We start from the raw sequence: 25261 nt of genomic DNA, 5'->3' as shown, positions 1-25261 counted from the left end.
ATGTAAACTAAGCCCATAAGAAAAACTTACATTCTGAGTCTTCTGGGAAAATAAGTTAGTATGATGCGTATAAATTGGGCAGCCCAAATTACCTGTCTCTGAATTTGGACACCCCACGTGGCTGCTAAATGGGATTTGTACCAGTTTAGGAAAATATTAGGTTGGGTAGAACACAGAGTTCAAATGTTCACCAATATGGTTGTAGTAGATTTTCTTTATAAATATTACTGTCTCTGCCCACAAACCTTGCAGTACTCCTGGATGTAGAAGAAATTCCTTTCTCTTCGGTCAAGAATTAAAAAAGTAACTCTGACTTTCACCAAAGCTGATATTTTAAACATAGCTAAAGCACAGTAGTCTGTCTCTTTCTGTCTCCTTGCATGCCTGTTGATGGAGTTCCAAATGTCAAGAAGCCTGAAGTGCTAATAACTGTATAGGGAAATACACCAGAGACAAGAAGTAGAACTGCAGAAGATGCTTCTTGAAGCCAGATACCTACCTGCATGGACCTGAATGTAAGAGGTTTGCCATTCAGAGTCTCAGCACTATCCTCAGGAATAAGGACACCAGCCATTCCTGATTTGTGGGATCCAAAGTCCAGAGACTTTTGACTGCAGTATTCCTGATGACAGATCTACTCTACTTAGACTTCCAAGCTCGTTTGCGAGCCAGCACTTGAACACTGTCATATAATACTGAAAAATTATAACTTTGGAGACAACGGAGGCTTATGACTAGCACTGATAGATCAGGTGAGGGGAGACTGGTAAACTTGCCTGGGATGTTCTTCTTGCCCCCCAACTATAGATAAGCACCATTACACTTGCATGACACATCTATTCTTTATTTATTGTTCACCCTCTAGCCTTTTAACACTGATCTACTCTACTGAAACAATGCAATGAAGTTGCTGGTTGTAAGGTTATGCAGGAATCACCAGACTAAGTGTCTCAAGTAAGGGGTTTATTTGCACATAAATCATGACATTTGAACCAAAGAAGAAAACAAATGGCCAATGTCTTTTTTTTCTTGGGGAATTCCTGGCTCTTCCTTAGGTTCTGGGGTTTTCTCCACCGCTCAGTCAGCTCAGTCAGGAGAGGAGGTACCATAAACAAAAACACGTTGTCCGCGCAATGCACAAAATAGTAAAGTGAGGGAGAGGAAGTGAGGGAGACAACACACCCATCTGCTTTGCTTGAAAAGGGTGAGAGTGAGAGACCGCCACAGTCAGTACTGAGAGCCCCAAGGTCCCAACCCCTTGTGAACTTAGGTAGTTCACAAGGGGTTTTCTTTCTCTCTACCCCTGGGCTCTACTCTCACCTGCCATCCGCTCCTGAGGAGTCTTGCACTTACCTGTGCAAGCCACGTTCCTCCTGGAACGTGGCTGGGTGAGTCCCGAGGTAGTTGGCCTCCTGGCTCTCCTTCATAGTCTTCACCACCGGTTTCCAGATTCACCAGGTCTGCTTCACTCCTGGATCCTCCTCTCAGTGGGCGGGTGTTCTCCCTCGGTTCCGTCGAGTCGACTGACTCCTCGCGAGTCCTTTCTCTCCCAGCTACTTATTCGGCATCTTCTTTCTCCTCCGGTGTGTCGCGCTCCCATGTCTAGGGGACGTGGCTTAGGAACTCCTCAGCTTCTAGGTTGGGAGGTAAAGGGCCTGCAACCTAGGTTGTCCCGAGCCTCACAAGGGTATTGCACCGCATACAAGGGTCCCGGAGGCCAGAAGGAAAACAGAGTGGTGGGCCAATGAGGCAGGCTCTCATCTTCTTCCCTGGGAACAAGGTTACCGGGGGCCGGTTCCTGACACTCCCCATCCCTAAAGTCTTCCCGATCATGGAGAATTGGGAATCAAGATAGGAAGTCCGCATTGGAGTTCTGGGAGCCCTTTTTGTGCCTGACCTCGAAAGAATATAGCTGGAGGGAGAGGAACCACGGTAACACCCTGGGGTTGTTTCCTTTGTTCCGGCTCATCCAGGTTAGTGGGGCGGGATCAGTATAAAGGATGAAAGGTTTTCCCTACAGGTAGTACCTAAGTGTGTCTACCTATTTGATCACCAGGCACTCTTTCTCAATCATCGGGTAATCATGATCCCTCTGGAAGAGTTTCCGGCTGATAAACAACACTGGAAGCTCCAGACCTTCTTTGTTTTCTTGTGAAAGAACTGCCCTACGCTGATATCCACTGCATTGGTCTGAAAAATAAAGGGCCTAGAATAATCAGGGGAGGCCAGGACGGGACTGCTGGTAATAGCTTCTTTTAATTTTAGGAATGCCCCAAAGACTGACTCTGGGGGATTCAGGAGGGTTCTTTTTGTGACGTTCTTTTTCTACAGATCAGTAAGAGGGCCGGCTATCTCGGAATATCTCAATTTAAACCTCCTATAATAACCTAAGAGGCCTAAGAAGGCTCTCACCTCCTTTTAAGTTGTGGGAAGGTTTTTTTTTAGGATGGCTTTTATCTTCTCTTCCTGGGGCTCTATACATCCATTACCCTAGAGAAACCCCAGAAACCGTAACTTCTGATACCCGACACAGAACTTCCTGGCGTTTACATGCAGTCCCGCCCTTTGTAGCTCCTGGAGTATCTGGTGACAGTGTACGAGATGTGTCTCCCAAGTTGGGCTAAAGATGACAATGTCATCCAGATAAGCCGAGGAGTACGCTTGATGGGTCCGGAGGACTGAATTCATTAGCCTCTGAAATGTGGCGGGCGCTCCATGTAGACCAAAGGGAAGTACTGTGAACTCAAAAAGACCGTCCGGTGTGGAAAAGGCGGTCTTTTCCTGATCCTTCCTTCATAAGAGCACCAGCTAGTACCCTTTCGTAAAGAAGGTCCAGCGTCGTGATAAACATGGCATACCACAACTTCTCAATGAGCTCGTCTATGCGCAGTAAAGGGTATAAAATTTGGAGATGGCGTTGACTTGCCGGAAGTCGATGCAAAACAGGATGGAGCCAACAGGTTTTGGGACCAAAACGATGGGGGAGGTCCAGTTACTTTTGAGAAGGGCGGATGACCCCTATTTGCAGCCTTTTTCTGATCTCCTTGGAAATGGCATCTCAATGGGCAGCCGGTATACTGTAGGGGTTGTCTGTTTTATTACCCGTCCAGGAAGGGTCTCAATGGGGTGCACCACTAAAATGGTCATTCCCAGCAGATCAGAAAAGAGCTCAGAGAAGGGTTCCAGAAGGTCGAAGAGATTGGTGCTTTGCTCCCCTGTCAGGTCCTCGTTTACAACCAGATGTTCTAAGGTATAGGGGTCAAGCAAGAGGGACAATGGCAAGTTGGTGGTCCCGGGGTAGGGGACCCAACCACTTATTTAATAGGTTAATATGATAACTCTGCTGTTTTCTGGGGGTAATCTGAACATGGTAGGTGGTCTTACCGATCATAGCCACCACTTTGAAAAGGCCCTTCCACTCAGCTCTAACCACTGTAAGGGAGGTGGGCTGCAGTATGAGTACCCGCTCATTGACCTTCAGCGTTCTCAACTTCTTTCCCTTGTCATAGAAGGTTTTCTGGGCTTTTCTAGATTTTTTCAAGGTTGGAGTGGGCTAAGTCCCGCAGTTTGCCTATCCTTGATCTAAGGTGTCGGGCATAGTCAAGGAGTTCGCTGGTCTCTTGTTCCCCTTTCTCCCATGCTTCCCTTGTCATCTCTAACAGGGTCCTTGGCTGTACACGAAAAAGAGCAGCCCAGTCTGCTTTGGACCTGTCCTCGGATGACAAATAGGGCAAGGGGGAGGAGTCAATCCCAGTTCTTTCCTTCCCCTGTAAGCATCTTCTTTAGGGTCAGCTTGAGGTTCCCCTTGTATCGCCACACAAATCCGTCCGTTTGGGGATGATAGACAGAGGTTTTTATATGTTTGACATCTAACATCCGGCATATCTGAGACATGAGCTTGGATACAAAGGGAGTTCGGTGATCAGTAAGGATCTGATGTGGAAACCCAACCCGAGAGAAATATTCAGTCAGTTTGTCTGCTATGTTGGTTGTATTGGGGGACCGCAGGGGAAAGGCCTCCGGGAAGCCCGTGGAATAGTCCGCTAAAACAAGTACATACTGGAACCCTTTTGTGGACTTGGGGAAGGGGCCTATTAAGTCCAAACCTACCCTTTCAAACAGTTTGCCTATGACGGGCAATGGTTGGAGTGGCACAGGAGGGGGCCTGTAGAAGTTTTTCCTTTGGCAAATGGGGCATTCTTGACACCTGGCTACAAGCTCAGTGGAATGGGAGGAGCTGACTAGTACTGGTTTAGGGGGTGGACAAAGGATTGCCCTCTATCTACAGCCTAGCACTGGGAATAAAAGTGGACCCTACAGACCTCTCCTCAGAACAATCCTGGACCTGTAAAGAATCAAAAGACTGGACCTTCTTGCCTTGAACCACGGACCGAGGGAGCCAGTTGGCTGACCTCTCGTTTGAGTTATTAGAACAAAAAAAGCTTGCAGAGGCTTCTGAACCCCTGCAACTGCCAAGCTGACCAGTTCCAACTGGACCTGCCTTGGACATACATATAATGATGTAGCCGAGGCAGATGAAGTAGAGTTATGAAGTAGGTTTATTCAGCCATTAGCAGGATAGCAAGAGGTATAACTGTGGAACAAGTAGCCCCACCGGGAGCAGCCTCCTAGCTACTCAGCCCATTCTCAACTGCCCACTCTCAAACCAAGCACCCAAGCATTCCATACATGTCAATCACACCAACATTCTTACCTGGAACACTCACACTGGCTGAGCAGCTAGATGCAGTGAAATGCAGGAACATAAATATATAACTCAGAATACTACATTATCCTCTTCCTCACAAAAAGAAAAGAAAGAAGAAACAATCAGTGAAGAGGAAAACTATAGACAATGAAATTACAATTGATGATAACAGTCCGTAAACACAGGGATGAGGAGGGAACCACACCACGAGAGGGAAAACAGACAAACAAGGTAAAGAAGGAAGAAAGAGACAGTAAACACAAACACTGACACTATCCTCCTCCTTTAATATTGCAAAAGATAAAAATTTACTCACAAGGCAAGTGAGTAAGACCTAGAATGAAGGGAAAGACCTCCATAAAGGTAGACTGTGGCAGACAAAAGCCACTCCTCAAATGAGGAACTGAGAAAACAAGGGCTAAACCCAGAACGAAGGTGTAGAAAGGACAAGCCTAAGAACACACGCAGCACTGGAAAGTGCAGCACAATGTGGCAAAATTCCACTCCTCATGTGAGGAACACTGAAAATATGGGGCTACCCATAAACGAATGTGTTACAAAAGATAGACCTGAAAACACTCGCGGCACAAGACAGTACAGCACAATGTGGCAAAATTCCACTCCTCATGTGAGGAACCTTGAAAGTATGGGGCTTACCCATAAACGAATGTGTTATAAGGACATACCCAAAAACACAAGCAGCACGAACAGGTGCAGCAGAATGTGTCAAACCTACACATAGAAAAGTGAAGCACAATAAGCTTACACAAGACATAGTGAGTCAAATAACGACTAAACGCAATTGAAATGTGATGCACAGGGCGTCTTACACACTGGACTGGAGATCAAGCACATAGATAATGTACAACAAAATGTCCAACATAGGCAGAGAGGGTTTAAAGTCTTAAGAAAAGAATTTGACCCTATAACCCAGACATGAGGGTTAACTAATGGTAATAGAACCATGAGGGGAAATGGGACCGCATCCCAAACCCATCCCGAAAAAAAAACAGGAATACTGTGATGCACAAATGAGGGTGAGAGAACCCTAAACAAAACTCTTGCGCAGACATGAGTAAGAGAACTCATGTACCAAATTTAACCACACAAATGAGGGTGAGAGAACCCTAAACGATGAGGGTGAGAGAACCCTTAACTGAAGGAAAATGGGACTACAACCCACTTCCATTCCCAAAGACCGGGATACTAGAACTTAAAACAATACTATAGTGCAAACATGAGGGTGAAAACCCAAAATGAAATGTGACACAGCGTTAAAATGATAAAGAACTGACACATTTCTTAAATACAATCTGTTAAAATGAAAACATGCTTGTTGATTAACCACAGTCATAGGTGTGCCTGTCACCGCGATGATAGACAGGCGCTTGAAAATGTTTTAATGACTATCCAGAAGAAAGAACTTCGCCAAGGTACATTCCCAAGTACTTGCAGCATGTAAATATATAACTCGGAATACTACACCCTGCTGTTGGCATTGGCTGGAGTAAGCAATAACCCCCAAGTGGTCCGCCACCAAGTCCTGGACCTTTGGCTAGTGTTAGTACCTCTCCTGTCCCCCAAACTGCAAGAAGTGGTACTTAGAAATGATTATATCCGGATTATTTAAGTATATGTTTCCCAGCTTAGCTATCTCCCTGCTGCTCAGCCAGTGTGAGTTGACAGTGGAATGTTGGTGCGCCTGTGCTGCTTGGAATGCTTGGGTGCCTTTGTGGATGAGTAGTGACAGTTGGAAGATGGGTTGAGCAGCTGGCAGGCTGTTCCCGATGGGGCTGGTGGATGGGGATTACCAGGTACATATTCACCATCCTGCAACTTGAAGTTAATAAAGAAATACTTAAAATACAACTTGGCTACATCTGGTAAGGCACAACATATACAACATATTTTGTCTACAACCTGGACCAAGACTCAAGCATGCTACATGCTTTAAGAGCCTGGCCATGGTATGGCCATGAAGAACCCAAAGAAACCAAGAGAAACAAATAGTTAAGATTCAAGAATGGAGCTCAAAGCAAGCCAACCCCACCAGTGTCCTCATCAGCGGACAGCCCCAGCATGGACATGCTTCAAATAAGGACATTTATTTATGCAAGTGAGTAAGTGGTGTGAACCTCACTACTTCCACATCTCATTTTGGGTACTTTCTACATCTGGATGGATTTTGCCAACAGTCTACTAGAATGATTGTAAATTTATTCACTGATTTTCCATGCTCTACGGACGTTTGCAGTGAGGTCATGAATGGCTATGGATGCACTCTTTGGTCATCGGATGCTGCTCATATACTACCTTCTTGAACTTCTCTTGCATTCAACATTTAAAGCGTGTGTTTATTCTGTGAAATCCCTGCACTGGGGAGCTGCTGCATGTTTTGCTCTCAGGCAAATGAATGAATGTGGATTGGTCTCGCTGTCTGCGGCAAGAGGGGTCCATCAAGGTGAGACAAATGCTGTTTTAGTTTGTTTGAGCAATTTAAATGACTTGCCTATTCTGAGGCAGGTGGAACTGTTACGCCTCATTTTAAATTTCAAATAGTGGCACGAGCCAGTTCATGCGCACCCATCTTACCTTTGTTCTGGTAATGCACAGAGCTGCTGGGGGCTCCTCGGTGACGACAAGCTGCTCCTTGTTGATGTTTGATGCTTCCCTCCTTCGACGCGCTATGAGCCAGCCGGTGAGCGTCAATAGTGCATGCCGCCATCTTGGATTTGGCGGCAGCACTCAACTTGTTTGGCTGTACCCGGTGCCATCTGCCGCGTTGAACGCATGTGTGCTGTTTTCTTGGTATTTGTGGCTGCACGCAAGCTGCAGGGATATGGAGTGTCCCTTAATGCCTATTTTGTGTCAGATCACATTCAGACAACCGCTATCAGCGTGGGTAATAAGAGCGGATGTTAAAGCAAACAGGACGTTTCACAGGTTCATGGTGTACTGCTGCTCCGCACTGCATTCAGGAGAAAAGGATCGATGGGTAAAGTAACAGTGGCTGGTGGTCACGTTTATCAAGTTTGACACTGAATTTGATGTTCTATTCAGACAGCTCAATAACAAGCGCTTTTGGGGATTACCTAAGTCTACGGCCGGAAATGTCTGTTTTTCTTTTCAAATGTCTTCATTCTAGCTCACTGCTACTTTTTGTTGACTTTTCCCCATTACATTCTTTCAGGGTGTTTAATTGTCAGAATTTTTATGGCAGTGATACGCATAACAGTTAAGGGTTTTGGCATGCCACAGCACAAGATCGGTGACACGCTCAACTAAGACTGTTTACTTTACATATTACGACGTTCTTTCTTGTGCGTCACTATAAATTGTGGTGATGTGCACACCTGGCTGTACGAATTTTCTAGAAGCCTATTTAAGTTACATTAAATACTTGGGGATCTGGTTTGCTCCTCATCTTTCTGATATTCTTAAAATTAATTTTGAATGCATTTCTAAGAAACTAAACGCTGCTATTACTCGATGGAACCCGCTTTTCCTTTCCTGGTGGAGCCGTCTTGACTCCATTAAAATGATGCTAGCTCCAATTGTATTATACACTATTTCTATGATCCCCATCCACATTCATTCTCATTACTTTAAAAAAATTGACTCCATTCTTCTTAAATTTTTATGGAAAGGCAAACGCTCTCGTATTGCTATTGCTTCTTTGAAGAAGGAGAAATCCAATGGGGGACTTAAATTTCCTGACTTCAAGCCTTATCACAGAGCCTTCTCCTTGAAGCAGGCTACCCGATGGCTCTCTTCTAATATTCCTTTCTATCCTCCTCTCTGGCTCCAAATAGTCTTCCTTCCTTCTTCCTTTTGACTTTCATGAAACATTAGCCTTTACTTCAAATATGGCTTCCCTACGTAATCCCATCATTTCTCATTCTCGTAAACTTCTTATTCCTTATCTATCTTCCTCTAATCCATCTGTTCTGTCTACTCACTTACAACCCATCTGGCACAATAAAAACATCAAGATTTGTAACCGTTCCATTTTCTGGAAGTCCTGGCACTCTCGTGGTTTGAAATGGGTTTCCTAACTCATTTCTTCTAATTTACCCCTTTCCTTTGCCGATTTACAATCACGTTTTTCTCTCCCCTCCTCTTCTCGCCCTCAATACACTTCACTATGTCCTGTTCTTATCCAATATCTTCACTCACTTCCTCCTTCTGATGACATTCCCAATCACTTTCGTCATGTTTCTTCTGCACTGGATTCCCTCCCGTCTGCCTCCTTTCTTTATAAATCCTTCCAGTGCGTAATGGCCGTGGCTAAGTCCAAGGTTGAGTTGGCATGGGAAAAAGATCTCTTACAAGACTGGTCCATTCCTTTAAGGGATAAGATTTGGTCGAAGTTGCTTAAAACCTCTAGAGCTGCCAATACCACCCAAACGCTATATTTCATTTATAATCGCACCTTGTTTACACGAATCTATGACATAATATCGACAGACAGAATATCTACCCACAAAAATATCGATACAAAAATATCGAAGTCAAAAATATCGGAGTTATATCTTCATAGAGGTAAGTACAAAAATATCGAAATTTTAATATCGTAGTACAAAAATATCGAAAGTAAAAATATCGTTTTTTTAAATGTATTAATAATACTGTAAAAATAGTTTAAAAATACATATAATTTTACAAATATTAAATAAAAACATTAAAACATATTTAGAAAATTATAACTAATACATTTACATTTAAAATAAATTAAAAACTAGGGCAAGCGTTGGATAGCGTAGGGGTAAAAATTACTATTCCCACTCCAGAGGGTGCAACAGTAGGGAAAGCGTTGGATAGCGTAGGGGTAAAAAATACTATTCCAACTCCAGAGGGTGCAACAGTAGGGAAAGCGTTGGATAGCGTAGGGGTAAAAATTACTATTCCCACTCCAGAGGGTGCAACAGTAGGGAAAGCGTTGGATAGCTTAGGGGTAAAAATTACTATTCCCACTCCAGAGGGTGCAACAGCAGGGAAAGCGTTGGATAGCGTAGGGGTAAAAATTACTATTCCCACTCCAGAGGGTGCAACAGTAGGGAAAGCGTTGGATAGCGTAGGGGTAAAAATTTCGATATTTTCGATATTAGTAACATACATACCTTAAAAAAACCGATATTCTGTCTGTCGATATTTTGGACATCGATATTCTATACCATCGAAATTAAAACATCGATATTATTGTATATCGATATTTTAATTTCGATATTTTGTCTCACTACCGTTTACACCACTTGCTTTATTGACTTTTTCTTCAGATACTCCTTCCACCTGCTGGTCCTGCTCCTGTCCCTCTGCAGACTTGAAACACGTGTTCTTTGAATGCCCTCCCATCTCCCAATTTTGGAGACGAGTATGGAACTCAACTCCAAAAGATTTTTGAATTTCAATCCCCCTTCTCCATTGTCAATATTTTTCTAGGTTCCCTTTCCCCTATCTATACCCAATACACGCAGCTGCATTACACTTTATTGGACCTTTTGATAGCTATTGCTTTTCACCTCATCACCTCCAATTGGAAACATGCTGCTGACGTCACTTTTCGTGCCTGGTGGAATGCGGATTGTTTTCACCATAGGCTTGACACTAAGGGGCCCATTAGGATGGCGGGCGGATTGCCCCCGCCAGGCCAGCAGTGGTCACCGCCGGCCTGACGGGGGCAATCAGCCCGCCATCTGCTCCGGAATGACCCCCGGCCATATTAGTATGGCTGGGGGGGGCCGCGGCAGACGGAAAGACCGTCCGCCGCTTTTCCGCCCCGGTCACAAGGCGACCGGGGCGGAAAATGGTTTATATGGTGGTGGTGTCTATCAGACACCGCCATCCATATTAGCATAGGCTTTAAACAATGCCTTTCCGTGGCGGCAATGCCACCACGGAAAGGCATGCGGAGACTCCCTGCAGGGGCCCGTTGCGGGCCCCTAGGGACTCCGGGGGATGGGGGGGTGCACATGGGGGGCACCGCGCGGTGCCTGCCATGCTGTGCATAGAAGTGCATAGCATGCCTTCCTGCCATTGTGGCGGGCGGTGCTCAGTGCACTGCCCGCCACAATGGTAGGAATGCAAGATACACCCGCCACTGTGGCGGGCGCATCCTAATGCTTCCCACGGGACCCTCGCCCTTATGACGGGCGGTCCCTTTCACCAACAGGATGGCGGGCGGGCAAAGTCCCCCCGCCATCCTAATGGGCCCCCAATTTTGTCACCCCCATTTCCCTATCAATCAAACGTGATCTCCTATGGCTCCCTCTAACCACTTATTTATCTTTAGTTGCTTCCTCGACACACTCTTCCCACATTGAAAATGCTGAAGTTCGAAAACCACCATGATTCTTCCAATGCCTTTTAATGTTGATATTTCTATTGAATAATATGTTTCTTATCAATTTTCAATACTCTACTTGCTTGCATTGTTCCCGCTTTATTGTATAATTTTTTTTTTCACAACAAATTTTATTGATAGGATTGGGCAAGGTAATAAGTGTGGCTCCCCACAGTCAGAAGAACACCACCACGCAACTTGGTACAATTACAGCACAGGACCAGAGTCCAATCAAAAACGAGAGAAAGCATAAATGACAGGAAATGGCCATACCCGACCCTATCCCGCCCAACCCCAACTACCCAACCCCCCTACACCCCCCCAACGTCCCTCCCTAACCCCGTGCACGTGTATACAGATAACTTTATCGCTTTGTCGTGGCATGGCAATCGTGGCGCAGTTCATAGGCCTGCTGGACATCGCATGCCTAAAGATCTTCCTCCGGTTCCGCAGGGGGGTCTAGTGTCAACCCCCTATAGTCTGCCCATCTCTTCCATACCTTAAAGTGCTTGCGGGGGCACCCTCGTGCCTCAAATATTGGTCGCTCTAGACCCATACAAAAGTCTAGTCCGGCTCTCCACGCACTCAGGGGGGGGGGGGCCTCTCATCCCTCCAAGCCCGGGCCAGGTCCCTTTTGGCAACCACCAGCCCCAGTAACAACAAGTGGCATTTATATATGTTCCCACCAACTCCCTCCAGGATGTGGAGTAGACCTAGGCGATGCGTACGGGGAAGATCCCAACCCAGCACCTCAGACAGGCAGCTCCACACACCCCTCCAGAAACCAATCAGTCTAGGACACGACCATACCGTATGGAGCAATGTGCCCACTGCAGCCCCACAGCGCAAACATTCCGGTGACCCAATCAAGCCTGCCTTCCACAGACGCTCACGGGTGTAGTAGGCCCTATGGAGAACTTTAAATTGGATCAGTCTAAATCGCATTGCAATGGCCGTCCCCCTTGGGGATTCCAGGGCCTCCCTCCAATCATCCTCATCTAGGGGACCAATGTCGGCTTCCCAGGCTGTCCTCAGGGGAAGAAGGTTGGAGGAGCAATGAGTGACCATCGTTTGATAGATACGGGAGACTTTCTTATCTCCGAGGTCCCCCATGAATACCTTCGCCTCACTCAGACTGAATTCAGGAAGCGAATCAAGATTGGCAATGCTGGGTGTCAGTGCGTGTCAAAATTGCAAATAACGAAAAAACTGGGACTGGGGCATATCGAACTCGGTACTGAGTTCCCGGAATGATTTGAGAGCCCCCCCGGACATCACATGACCCAGCTGCGAGATTCCGATCGCGTCCCAGCCAGCAAATCCCGATAACGTGGAAAGTTCGGGGAGTAGGCCGTTATGCCACAGCGGCGTTTCCGCGATCAGTCTACCCCACCAGCCCATGCGAAGTAAAGCCTGCCGCCACACAGCAAATACAAGTCTTGTGACCCCCGGCAACGTCCGGCGCAGCCGGGCTGAGTAGAGGATCGTATGGAGCGTATTGTCGCCCATCAGTGTGCGTTCTAGGGCATAAGCCGGATCTCCTCTGTCTCCATACCACCAATCGTTCAGGATCAGTAGTTGAGCGGCCTGATAATAGGATAGCAAATCCGAGGTGGCTAAACCTCCACAATAAGTGGATAAGAAGCATGTACGCAGCGCCACCCTGGCAGCCCCCCCAGCCCACAGGAAGCGGCCCAAGACTGAGTTGACCTGTCAAAACCACTGGGGTGCGATAGGGTAGGGGTGATTCTGCAGTTGATATAAGAGGCGTGGGAGCGCTACCATCTTGAAAATTGCAGACCTGCCAAATATAGAGAGGGGCATCCGAGACCATGTTTTCACATCCGCCTGGACCCGCTCCCAAACGGGCATTATGTTGCGTTCCCAGGCAGTGTGCACCGAGTCCGACAGGAACACCCCCAGGTATTTCAGACCGCCGGTAGCCACCTGCAGTCCCGATGCCCAGGGATCCGTCACGGTTCCACCTCCCAGTACCCATAGGGTGGACTTGCGCAAGTTCAGGTACAGTCCCGAGACCTCCCCAAAGATTCGCATAATTTCCAGCACTCGCGGCCCCGAGCGCAGCAAATCGGTAAGGAAGAAGAGGACGTCGTCTGCATACAGTGCAATTCTATCCGAAAGGTTGTCATTCCATACAAAGCCCCGCATCTGTGCATCTATGCGCACCCAGGCGGCCAGAGGCTCCATTGCCAGTGCGAACAAGTAAGGGGAGAGTGGACACCCCTGTCGAGTCCCCCGTCCAATGGGAAACGTCTCCGACACCGCCCCCGCGACTCGCACCGAGGCCGTAATGTCGGTATACAGCAGCTTGACATAGGACAGGAAGACCGGGCCAAGATTAAGACGGGACAGGAGTGCAAAGAGGTACGTCCAGCTGACCGAGTCGAAAGCTTTGTTTATATCAGCCAGTAGCAGAGCCGCCTGTTCGTCCGTGGCCCCCATGGCATCAATCGCGGCCTGTGCGCGTCGGATGTTATGTCGCGTTGCCCTATGAGGCATGAAGCCGGCTTGGTCCGGATGAACCAGATCTGTTATATGCGGGAGTAGACGATTCACCAGGGCCTTAGCTAGAATTTTGGCCTCTATGTTGAGTAAAGAGATGGGACGATATGAGTCATGTTTGTCCGGGGGTCTACCTGGTTTCTGGAAAACCACGACTTCAGCATGACGCCATTCCGGGGGCAACTTGCCCTCCATTATCTGCCGTAAGACCCGGCAGCGTGATAGGTTGGAGGTTGCGTTGACAGAGTCTATGGAGCATCGTGCACGACTTATCCCCCCATTGATATATTCTACTCCGCGTGGCCAGCCACGCCTGCCTGGTTTCATCCATTAAGACAGACGCATAGGATTGCTGTGCCTGGAGAAGCATCCGTACCCCCACCTCATCGCCTCCTCCCCGGCTCCGCTGTTCTAAGGCTTCTACCAGCGTGGCCGCCGCCGTGATCGTATCCCGGCGCCTACGACGGGCCGCAGTGCACCACGCGATGTCTACCCCCCGTATAGTGGGCTTCAACCTCCCACGGCACCCCTGCGTCTATATCGCCTACTAGGTTCTCACGCCAATAATGATCTATCGCCTCCCGTAAATGTCGGACATAGGCAGGCTGCTGGAGATGCCACGAGGACATCCTCCATCTGAATGGCTGACGTTTTCGAAGAAGTTCGACCCCAACTGACACTGGGGAGTGATCGGACAGCCCCCTCGGTAGGATCTCTGCATTCTTCACCCTACACATGAACGCTCTAGGCACAAACACATAGTCCAATCTTGAGAAGGAGCCATGCACCGCAGACACATACGTATACGCACGCACCGTAGGATGCATATGTCGCCACGTATCCATCCAGCCCATTCCCTCAATCATAGCACACAGTCTGGTAGGGGGGGGAGGGATCCCAACCACTTCTTGGCGCCTCTGGCGATCCATACATACGTCCATCACCTCATTCCAATCACCCCCAACCACTGCTAAGGATTCCGGGATGTCCTCCCACACCGTGAACAGCCTCTCAGCCAGGGCCCACTGCAGGGGGGGGGCGTAGACACTCCCAAAGACCACGTGTTCAGTACCCACCATGCCCTTAACAAAGATATAGCGACCCTGTGGGTCCACCCACTGCTTCTCATGGACATAGGCCACCCTGCGGTGAATCAGGATAGCCACCCCTCTGGACCCCCTGGAAAATCCTGCATGGAAAACCTGCTGATAGCCAAACCGCTGCAGACCTAGTACCTTTGAGCCCATCATATGGGTTTCTTGGAGCAAGAGCACATCCGCGACCTCTCTTTTCCCCCAGCGCAATACTGCTCCACGTTTAAACTTGTCTAGCATCCCCCTGACATTCCACGTGATCACTCGTAAGGACTCCTCGGGGAGTCTATGGGTCAAGTCAGCCATAGTCAAGCGGGATCCACCAAATAGGCCCTCTGCGCCAATGCCACCCACCACGCACAGTTACCAACGCCATTGCAAAGAACACGTGCATTCCCCCCCACCCACCCCAGTACGTAAGAGCTACCCCCGCCCTCCCTCCCCCACCCCCAACCCCCAAAACAACCACAAACCCCTCCCCCACACATTCCCGAACTCCCAACCGTCCCAAACTCAACAGTCTCTTCCCTGGCCACCCCCCCCCCCTAACCCCCCCCTATACCTCACTGAACTATGAAGTACCTGTCGCGGCATGGGTAGCCCCGAGTCCAAAACAGAGGGCCCAGGACCAACCATGCCAATGGATCCCAACTCCCCAGAGAACATAGAACTCATCCCCCCTCCCCTATTACCTCCCACATTAGTAGAAGAGTGGCTGCCCCTAGTGTATAGTCCCCGAACCCCACCCCACAACACCACTCATGTTCAATAACCCAGTTGTGAATCAAGGCTGAGGCAGCGATAGAGCTTCCAGTCTACTAATCTTCAAGAGCCCCGTCCCACTTAGCTAGGACCTGCATCACCAAATGAGAAGCACAGAGTTCCCATGGTCTTCAGTGATCTGTTCCAGAGCGATCCGAGTCTTCGGGCCTGCCGCTGTCTTGTGTGCCACTGACGGAGGCCGACCGCTTCCGTGATTTGGGCCTCCGATTTCTCCCGCTCTTGGCCGTCGGGTCCCTCCGTTCCTGCGACGATCCTCTGGAAGAGCCCGGGTTCAGTCCCGGCTGAGTGTTAGGCTTGATTCTCACTGTTTCGTTGGTCCATTTAAAGAGGTCCTCCGGTGTGTCAAAGAATAGTGTCTGCGATTGAAAAATCACCCTCAGGCGAGCCGGGTACAGCAGGGAGTATTGGAGTTTCAGCCCTCGCAGCTTCGCCTTAGCGGCCATGAAAGATTGGCGCTGTTGCTGTACAAGCTTAGTGTAGTCAGGAAAGATCATGATCTTCCGATTCTCGTAGAGAATGGCATCCCTGGTTCTTGCTTCCCTCAAAATGACGTCTCGGTCGTGATAGTTCAAAAGTCTAGCAATCACTGCTCTGGGCCGTTCGCCCTCCGGCGGCCTCTGCGTCACGGCGCGATGCGCGCGTTCAATGACGAAGCAATTAGACAGAACCCCCGGGGGCAACCACGTCTCCAGCCACTGCGTGAGAAACTGCTCCATATTACCCTTCTCACATCGTTCTGGAAAACCAACAAAGCGGAGGTTGTTCCGTCGTGCGCGCCCCTCAGCATCATCCACTCGGAGCGCCAGACCCCGCTGCACAGTTTCCATTGCCGCCATTCTCTTCTTTAGGGAGCCCACGTCGTCTTCTACTACTGACACCCTAGATTCCGCCTCCGTAATCCGTGCCACTGCATTCCGCAAGTCTTGGCGCAACAGGGTGACATCTGTGCCCACCGCACCTATCTTGGCGTCTAGCATGTCCCTAGACTGGGTGATGGCCGCCATAAGTGCTGCATTATCCGGCCCTCCTCCCTGCTGTCCTCCTCCCGAGGGTCCGGGGCCCCCGCTAGGCTCTGTAAATTTATCAATTGTCGCCTGTTTGGTGGGGCCGCCACCTCCCCTGGTCATGGCTGCGAATTGTACCTGGACCACCGACAGTGTAGACAGATATGGCAGTATAAGGTCTCGGATCGCGTCTATCGAGTCCAACAGGGGGGGCCAACACAGCAGCTCCCCTCCTACTGTGAGGGTCGGATGGTCACTTCCCTGGTCAGGCCCCACCCCCGGGTTAGGTCTAGGCTGGCCCCGAGGTCCACACCCCGGTCTCCAAGGGTCAGCGCGTCTCACACTCTGCCGGCCGATCAGGGCCACTCCGCTGTGTGCTTCGTGGTCAGCAACGCCGGTCTCCCGCTTCCCAGAACCGGCCACCACACTTGCAGTATCCGGGAACCCAGGGGAGGTACTCACAGTGCGCTGCCAGTCGCACGGCAATGTCCGCTATTGTCCAGCCCACCGGTCGTCGTTCCGCCACTATTGGGACCTCCGCTCGTGGATGGGCAGCAGAGGAGATCCTGCACTCCGAGCCGGGGTCCCCTCCAATCAGTGCAGCCCCCCAGGCTCCGCCGGGGCCCAGCTGTGGCAAAAGCAGAAGATGAGCCTCGTGAGCGGGGACCACGAAAATCGAGGCCCCGGCTTCACTCGGCCCACAGGGCCGCAACTTCCAGCCAGCCCGGCTCGTAGCACCAAGGAAGTCCACTCCCCCAGCGGGGTGCCTGGGGGAAAAACGCCAGCCGCCTCTCGGCCCTCAGGGCAGCCAAAGTCTACGGCGGTCGACGGGCCAGTCGACCCACACAGAGGCCCCCGGTCGGGGGACGCCAAAATCGAGGCCCCGGCTTCTCCTCAGCGCACCAGGCCGCACTCCTCACGCCGCTGTCCAGTCGAGCCCGACCACGCGGGAGCTCCGCCGACTGCACCGGAGGATCCCTGGCCCCGTCAGCAATGTCTGCCCTACACGGGTTGTGAAGCTTGGGCTTGGGGGCCAGGATAAACCGCCGGATTAATAGCGGGCCGGCGGGAGCTCTAGCAAGCTGCTAGCGCCATCCTTATTGTATAATTTTGCCTTGTTTTTATTTTTTTTTTATTTTTTGGGTGATTCATGCTGTTTTATTTTGTCTTTAATCTAATAAGATGTTTTATACTTGATTGTTGCTTGGTTAGCGCACAAACATCGTAAGTGTGTCCCTGCGGTTGGGCACACCTTAGGGTTCGTCACAGAGGACAGACTCCATGAATTTGTATTTGATTTTTTATTGTTGTTGCGAGTTCAAAAGTTAATTTGTATCATACAGTCATTAGCGAATATTTCATTTCATATCCTTATTTGATGAGTTCCAATGTACATTTGTAGTGCAAAAAAACGCTCCAATGCATTTCGGGCATGGCCCTTTCTCAAGGAGCTCTGTTGGTGAAAAAAAACATCATTGGCATGCGCCTTTATAAATGACATTCATCACACAAGACTAAAATCAAGAAAAAACTAGAATAAAAATACGACATGCAAACCGTGCAAACTATATCGGTGTTGTTTAAATTCATGCTGAGCGTATGTGAACGAGATTCGTTACAGTGCCTGGTGGCGTTACGAGGTGTCAAACAACTGAGTGATCAATGTGTGAACATACCGGGTAATTCCTGATGTCAACAAAGTGCGCTGATGATGGAAAAAAATGGGGGTTAGAAGGATGGCGTGACTTGGTATAACCAAGTATCTCGGGTTTGTCTCACGGGTAAACTTACTTCGGAGTGAAGCTGAATGGACGTATCTCGGGCTGTCTTTCTTTCGCAGAAGGGCGCTGAGGTGAACTAAGCGTAGGAGTGTCGCAGCGTTGGCGGGGAAATTGAAGTCTGAAGTGAACCCAGAAAGGTTTGTGGTATCAGAAAATAGAAAACGGACTGATAGGGCTGGTGGGATTTGGCGGCCATCTTAACATGGTGTTGGTAATGAACGGGGAAAGGAGTGCAGAGAATGAACTCCTTGGAAATAATAACAGTGTGTGCTGTGTGGAAACAGACACCGTATGTGACGTGTGTGTGACTCAGTTACAGAAACCATGGAACATGGGTAGCAAAAAACGCTAGGAGCAAATGAAATTAAATAAAACAAACCATACAAATTGCAATGCATACAGATTTTCACAGATAACAACTAAGTTCAATGCGGTCATTAAGGCCGAATGGTTTCATGGATTGTAACCGATACATCCAGGCTGTCTCCCTTTGTAATAAAGTTTTGTTATTGTCTCTGCCTTCTTTTTTATCAACCAACTCTAGTACCATGAATTTAAGCTGAGCAATGTTGTGTCTATGTTCCTGGAAATGCATGGCTATGCTGGATCGTTCATTTTTCGTTCTTATGTTTGATTTGTGCTCGTTAAGTCGTGTCTTTATTTTTCTCTCGGTTTTCCTATGTAGATCTTCCCACATGGGCACTTTAATAGATAAATGAGATTCGTGGAATCACAAGTGGCGTTTACATTCACCTTGATGTTGTGTCCCCTCATGGGGTGGTTTATGTTGTTTCCTCTTATTATGTTGTTGCAGCTGCTGCAGTTGTAGTGATAGAGCGCGCGAGGCCACCCGACCAACAGTTTTCGCCGTTTCCGGCTTCAGGGCCCATATACTTTTCAAATCACCATATACATCGATCAGGTGACTTCACGAGCTCTATCAAGTTGGTGTGTGTGTGTTCCCTGCTACCAAATTTCGGTGCACCCGACTTACCATCCACCGATACGGGTGCCTAATGACCACAATGAATCAGGGAGCTAGCTGTAAAGGAAAGGCAGCAAAATACAAACCCAAACAATAACATTCAAATACTGTTTAAATGACCACGGACAACTGGAAGTTTTAAAATGTTTATCTAAAGTTCAATAATTTCTTGCATGAGGTACAGTAAAATAAGGCAATCAATAACCAAGATAACGTAAATCACATAAGCATGAAGAAATAATGACAGAGTAATCATCAAGATACTAAATAAAATGTAACGAGAAAAGATACTATGCAAGTCAGTATTATCTAAACAGGGATACCTAAGTGTGAGTGACTATAGGAGAGTTTATAATGAATAACACGCTTCACTTAAGGTGAAGGGGCCTTTAAACAACCTAGGCAACGAAGTTCTAGACCATATCAGGAAATGACACACTGCAATGCAAAATATAATTTCTAACAAATGAGAAGACATAGGAATAAACTTTATGGAAAAATATAAATGACTTTCAATAGTTGCGGAAAGGCATGGAAAATATAACATATGCAATGTTGAACTTTATTAAAGCAAAAGTTAGAAATTCAGAAGGTGCAAGAATTTCAAGAGGTTCAGAGCAATATTTACCTAGGAAGGTGTGGAAACCAAACCCTGGCCACGGGTCAGTTAAGGACAGGAAACCCTCAAGGAAGGATACCCATCAAAGGACAGCAGATGCAGGATGGACACCCAGGATAGGACAGGATACCCTCGGAATAGGAATCAGGACAGGACCCTCAGGACAGGACAGCAAACCCTCAGGACAGGACCCTCTTCAGGACAGGACCGGAACCCACAGTTCGGAAGCAACGCCTGCGCTCCACCCGCTCTGCAGCTATCGATCAGGACCCCGATTGGGTCAGCGAACTCCCAGCTAAGTGCTTGCCAGCACTTTAAGGTTCAGTAGAACCTTAGTCTATGGTCAAATTCAGACAGAGTGCTCCGCAGCGCTCTGTATCTTCAGTCACCTATTGAGTGCGTTGGGTCAGTGACAGGTCAGCTAAACCAGACAAGTCGGACGGTTCACTAGGTGAACCCAGGGTAGATATACAGTTTGGGGACAGTGTACCACCCCCCAATGTTGCAAAGTGTCAGAATCCCTCAATTTCGATTGGTCCTAAGGTAGGGTTTGGGTAACACACCAATCACAATACACGATTTGAAGCCTTCATTAACATATTTGGGTACCGCCTAGCAGGTTTGGGGTTCCCATGAGAAGTTACACGGCAAACAGTAGCGCAGTATTACAATGTATCATATAAGGAGCCACATTCGCTGTTCTCGCAGGGCAGAGGTGACTTTCTCAGGAGCATCTCGCCCATCACTGCCAACTGGCTATGTTCCATCAGCCAAGGTCCCTCGTGCTGCCGAATGTCGCACAGGCGCAGAAGGGACCTCCAATATGGCTCTCCTCTCACTCAGACCCCCATTTCCCGCGGTACATGAAAAGTAAGCGAAAACAAATTAATACATAATAATGTCATTATGAAAACACATCACAGGGTTTGTACTTTTAACTCATCATCAAGAGATAAACTTATTGCATCTAAATGTTAGCTACATTGATACGGACACAAGAGCAGTGGCACGAGCAGTACCACATGATAAGCACAGCTATGAATTACGCATGCGCATAACTTTCCCTCCACTTCTGCAGACGCGTCAGGACACGTGAGTGTGGCTGACGCATGCGCAGTAACTAAAATACAAGCGGCGGCCATATTAGAGGACACGGATTAAATTCATTAGAAATACACATAGGCAAGCTTCGGGAATTTTGCCTAAACAAAATAAATGTTAGTAAAACATACGTTTTTGTTACCTTATTACACATAAATGAGGTTCTTGACTTCGGCAAGCCGCAAAATATGCGAAGCTTTGCTTCATCAATCCCCTCTTTGATGATATTTACTATCATCACAAATTATAATGGAACCAGATGCCAACTTTCTTTCATACTTTATAAAGTTCTATTTCTTCCAGCAGCCGTTCTAACTTTTCTCTCTCAGTTTTAGCAGGGTGAGAAGTCTTCACCTTCTTGTATATCTGATCATTCACTTCCTCTAATTCAATCTCATCCACACTTCGTTTCACTCCTCTTGCATTTACCTCGTGCTTTTTGGTGCGCTTGCGGTATTTACAGCATAAGAAAATGGAAAGTATAATAAGACCTATAATACCAATTGGCATCAGAATTTTGAATAATAAGCTTTTACCTATGCTAGCAAGCCAATGACCTACATTTGAGAGACCATCTACCAGTCTCTTCCAGGCACTATCAACCTCAAGTGGTTTGAGTTCCTTTGCCAAATTAGTAATGTTTTTCACATATCTTTTGATCTGTACACTTTTATCCGGAATATAAGTGCAACAATGTTGCGCCTTCAACATCCGGCAGACTCCGCCCTCTTTCGCTAATAAGGTGTCAAGAGCAAGTCGATTTTGTAAAACCATTGATCTGATCGCAACCATTTCGGTATTGACCAGCAGAAATCCATGAGCTGTTTCAGTAGACAGCACATCTACTATAGTAGACAATTTGCAAATTCTGTGAGTGTTCAGAACCACTCCCACTCCAGGTATCAGTGCACTGAAAATACTACCCATAATTTCACCTATACTCTCTCTTTTACTACGCACTAAGCCATTAGTATCTTCATTGCTTCCAGCTTTTCCATTCACATGGTATATTTTCGGGAAAACAATGCCAAAGTAGCAGCTTCCATACCAGTGATCCGGCAATTTGAAATAAGCCTTGTCCCCACAAATATAATAAATTCCAGGAAACACAGGCTCTGACCCATTTTTGAAACCCCAACCTCCAATTACCTTGTAATTATGTTCGCATTCACTGGAACCAATGAAAACATTATTATAATAGCTAGTCTTCTCGCGGTGAAGACATAGCTTGCCTTTCTTTTCAAAATCCAGCAACAGAGCAGGACCCGCTCCACCAGATGATGTGCCTTCCATGTTTTCTGCCCACTTTGGCCTTTTCTGACTTTCGTCATTAGCCTTCTTCTGAATTTTAATTCTCCTTTTCTCTGCCATGTTCAGGAACATCTTTTCCTGCTCACGCAAAGAACAAGTCAAGTTATCTCTGTGTGCGTCTGCTATGTCAATGTTCCCTATAGTCAGAAAGTAGTCTCCCATATATCTTATGGTGTCAGTTTTGGTATGTACAGGATTCAAGTTCCCACGTATAGGAAGTTCAGAAAAGATCACGTCATTGTTAGAGTAATAATACTGTAACGGTCCCCTTTTGTAAAATAAACTAGCTAAAATGCTACAGGAAATTCCATATGTCAATGGCAGATGATGGTATGTCACGCCTTCAGCCACCGAAGTAGGTAGCTTCATGCAGACATAGCAATCTTCAATTTCCATAGTCTCTACATAGTGTATTAACAAGTTTGCGAAAACATTTAAATGTGTCCTGTTCTTCATTCCATGATAATGTAGTCCTCCCTCATCTGATGCTTCTAAGTCTCGTTTAGTTTGTCTCAATGCTCTCTCATGTCTTTCTACACTCTGTGTTGTTAGCTCCTCATTGTCAGTATTTACAACTTCAGTAGGGACAATGTTAGTATCTTTACTTACAGCAAAGGGAATGAAAATTGTTAATCCTATCCAAATAACTATCAGTACTACTACACTACATATACACACCTTGCAACACGTCTTAAAACGGCTGCAACTAGGTCTACCATTCACTGTTGAATCAGACATTTTAGCTCAGAAGGAGTGTTCTCACCCCTCTTTTTAGCTTTTTACACAACTAGCTTACTTTGTGCAAATTCACGGTGGTTCGTCTTCCTCTTCAGCTGAGTACTCTGGGACAGGTTCTCCGTCGCTCACGTCAGTTATATCAAGATCTTCAAGTTCTTCCAAAACCAGTGTCCATTCAGGAGACTTGTACTTTTTGTTTTGTCTTTTTATTCGCTCACTCCTTCTTTTGGAAGAGTCTTCTTCTTGCTCTGCTATTCGAGCGCTTCTTCTTGCCTCTGCACGTTTTTCTTCCACTGTCTTTATCCTTAGTCTCAATCTTTTTACAAACCTAGGCTCAAGGTTGTTTCTTTTCTTTAGTCTCTTAGTTGGTACTTGGACTTCACTTTCTTTTCTTATTCTCTTGTTCTCTTTATCTTGTGGTAATTCTTCTCCACTTTCTTCTCCTACTTCCCTTATCTGACTAGTTCCAGGGCTAGCATCAAATTCTTCTGCCTGGTTGCTAATCTGGCCTTGTTCAGGAATATTTTTTTTTTGGCTTTCGATTGTCTCTGTTTCTGTTTCGGTTTCCTGAACCCGTTCTTTTAACCCTCTCTGATCCTGTTCAAGCACTTCGATCTCTTGATTTTCTTCTGCTCGAACTATCACTCTATTTCTAGTCTCTCCCTTATCTGCATCAGGTGTTAGCGGTGGTGTATCGAATACCTGCTCTGTCCCTGTCTGACCTTCTCCTTCCTCAGTTTTGATTTGAATCTCAAACGGCTGAGGTTCTTCGCCTGTGCCTTGCTTTTCCTGACTAGTCCACTCTCTACCTTCACTAAGTCGTTCTCTTGTTCTGATAGGATCTTCGGTCAGATCAATCATCGGTATCCATTCTTCTGGCCATATGCTTGGCAGCTCGTCTTCAGCTACTCCTGGCTCAGTTTCCTGGACCTCTTCAGCAGGCTGGATTCTTGGCAGTTCGTAGTCAACTACTCCTGGGCCAACGTCTGCTGTTCCTGCAACCTGACTGGTGCTGGGCTGCTCGTGGTCAGTTGCTTCTGGTCTGGCTCCTTCAGGGTCCTCTGCTGGTTGCCCTTCTTCTTCAAATCCTTTGTCTGGCAATACCTTCTGGGTGTGTCCAGCGTGGATCCACTGAGGAACCCCTGCGACCTTCACTGCAGTGGTTGTCACCAGGATTACTTGGCGTTTCTTTCCCCACCTTGGTGCCAGACAGCTTGATCGAGTGTGCTTCTTTATTTTGACCCAATCTCCTGGAACCAAGCTGTGGAGAGGAGTCGTTGGATTGAGGATGCCGTCGTCTCCAATCTGGCGAGAGATAGAACGCACTTGGTCACCCAATCTTCTGCAGTATTCAAGCACCAAATCATCAGTAATACTCAACAGTTTGCTTCCTGGCACCCATGCTTGTCTCATCACTCTTCCCATAATGATTTCATGGGGACTTAGGCCTGTCTTGCGGTCTGGAACACTTCTCAGTCCCATCAGGACCAGGGGCAGGGCCTTCACCCAGGTCATGCCAGTAGCATCTGTCAGCTTTGCTAGTCTGTTTTTGATAGTTCCATTTACTTGTTCCACTATTCCAGAAGCCTCTGGGTGGTATGCACAATGGAGTTTCTGCCTTATTCCGAAGGCCTTACAGAGTTCAGCCAGTATGTCATTCTGGAAATGTCCACCCTTATCTGATTCAATAATGCATGGTATTCCGAACCTAGGTATCAGTTCTTTTAGTAAACACTTCGCTACTGTCAGTGCGTCACTTTGAGGAGTAGGGTAAGCTTCTACCCATTTTGAAAATACGCAAACAATGACAAGGACATATCGTTTCCCTTCACAACGGGGCATGGTGATAAAATCAACCTGTATCCTTATAAAGGGACCCCCTGATCTCCCAATCTTGCTCAGTTCAACCATTGTCCTCTTGCCTGGGTTCATCTGTTGACATGACAGGCACCTCTGGCAGAGGGACTCTGCTACCTTCCTGAACTTTTTACTGTACCAGGTCTGTTGAAATACCAGAATCATGGCATCCCTACCAATGTGTGATCCTTCATGTATTAATCTTGCCATTGTGCCAAGCAAGTGTCGGGGTAACACAGGCATACCAGTTGGGCCCAAAATCACACCATCCACACGTCTCGGTCTACACCCATCCTCCTTCCATTTCTCTCTTTCTTGCCAAGGAGCCGACTCCTGCCACTCTCTCACCTCATCCCATGTAGGCACTTCCTCAAACACCTGAAGCTGGCAGCTGGTTCCTGGCCCCCCTCGTTTTGG

The sequence above is a fragment of the Lissotriton helveticus genome, chromosome 2_1 (genome assembly GCF_964261635.1).
Source record: "Lissotriton helveticus chromosome 2_1, aLisHel1.1, whole genome shotgun sequence".
In the NCBI taxonomy this organism is placed as follows: Eukaryota; Metazoa; Chordata; class Amphibia; order Caudata; family Salamandridae; genus Lissotriton; species Lissotriton helveticus.
This window is presented reverse-complemented; position numbering follows the sequence as displayed.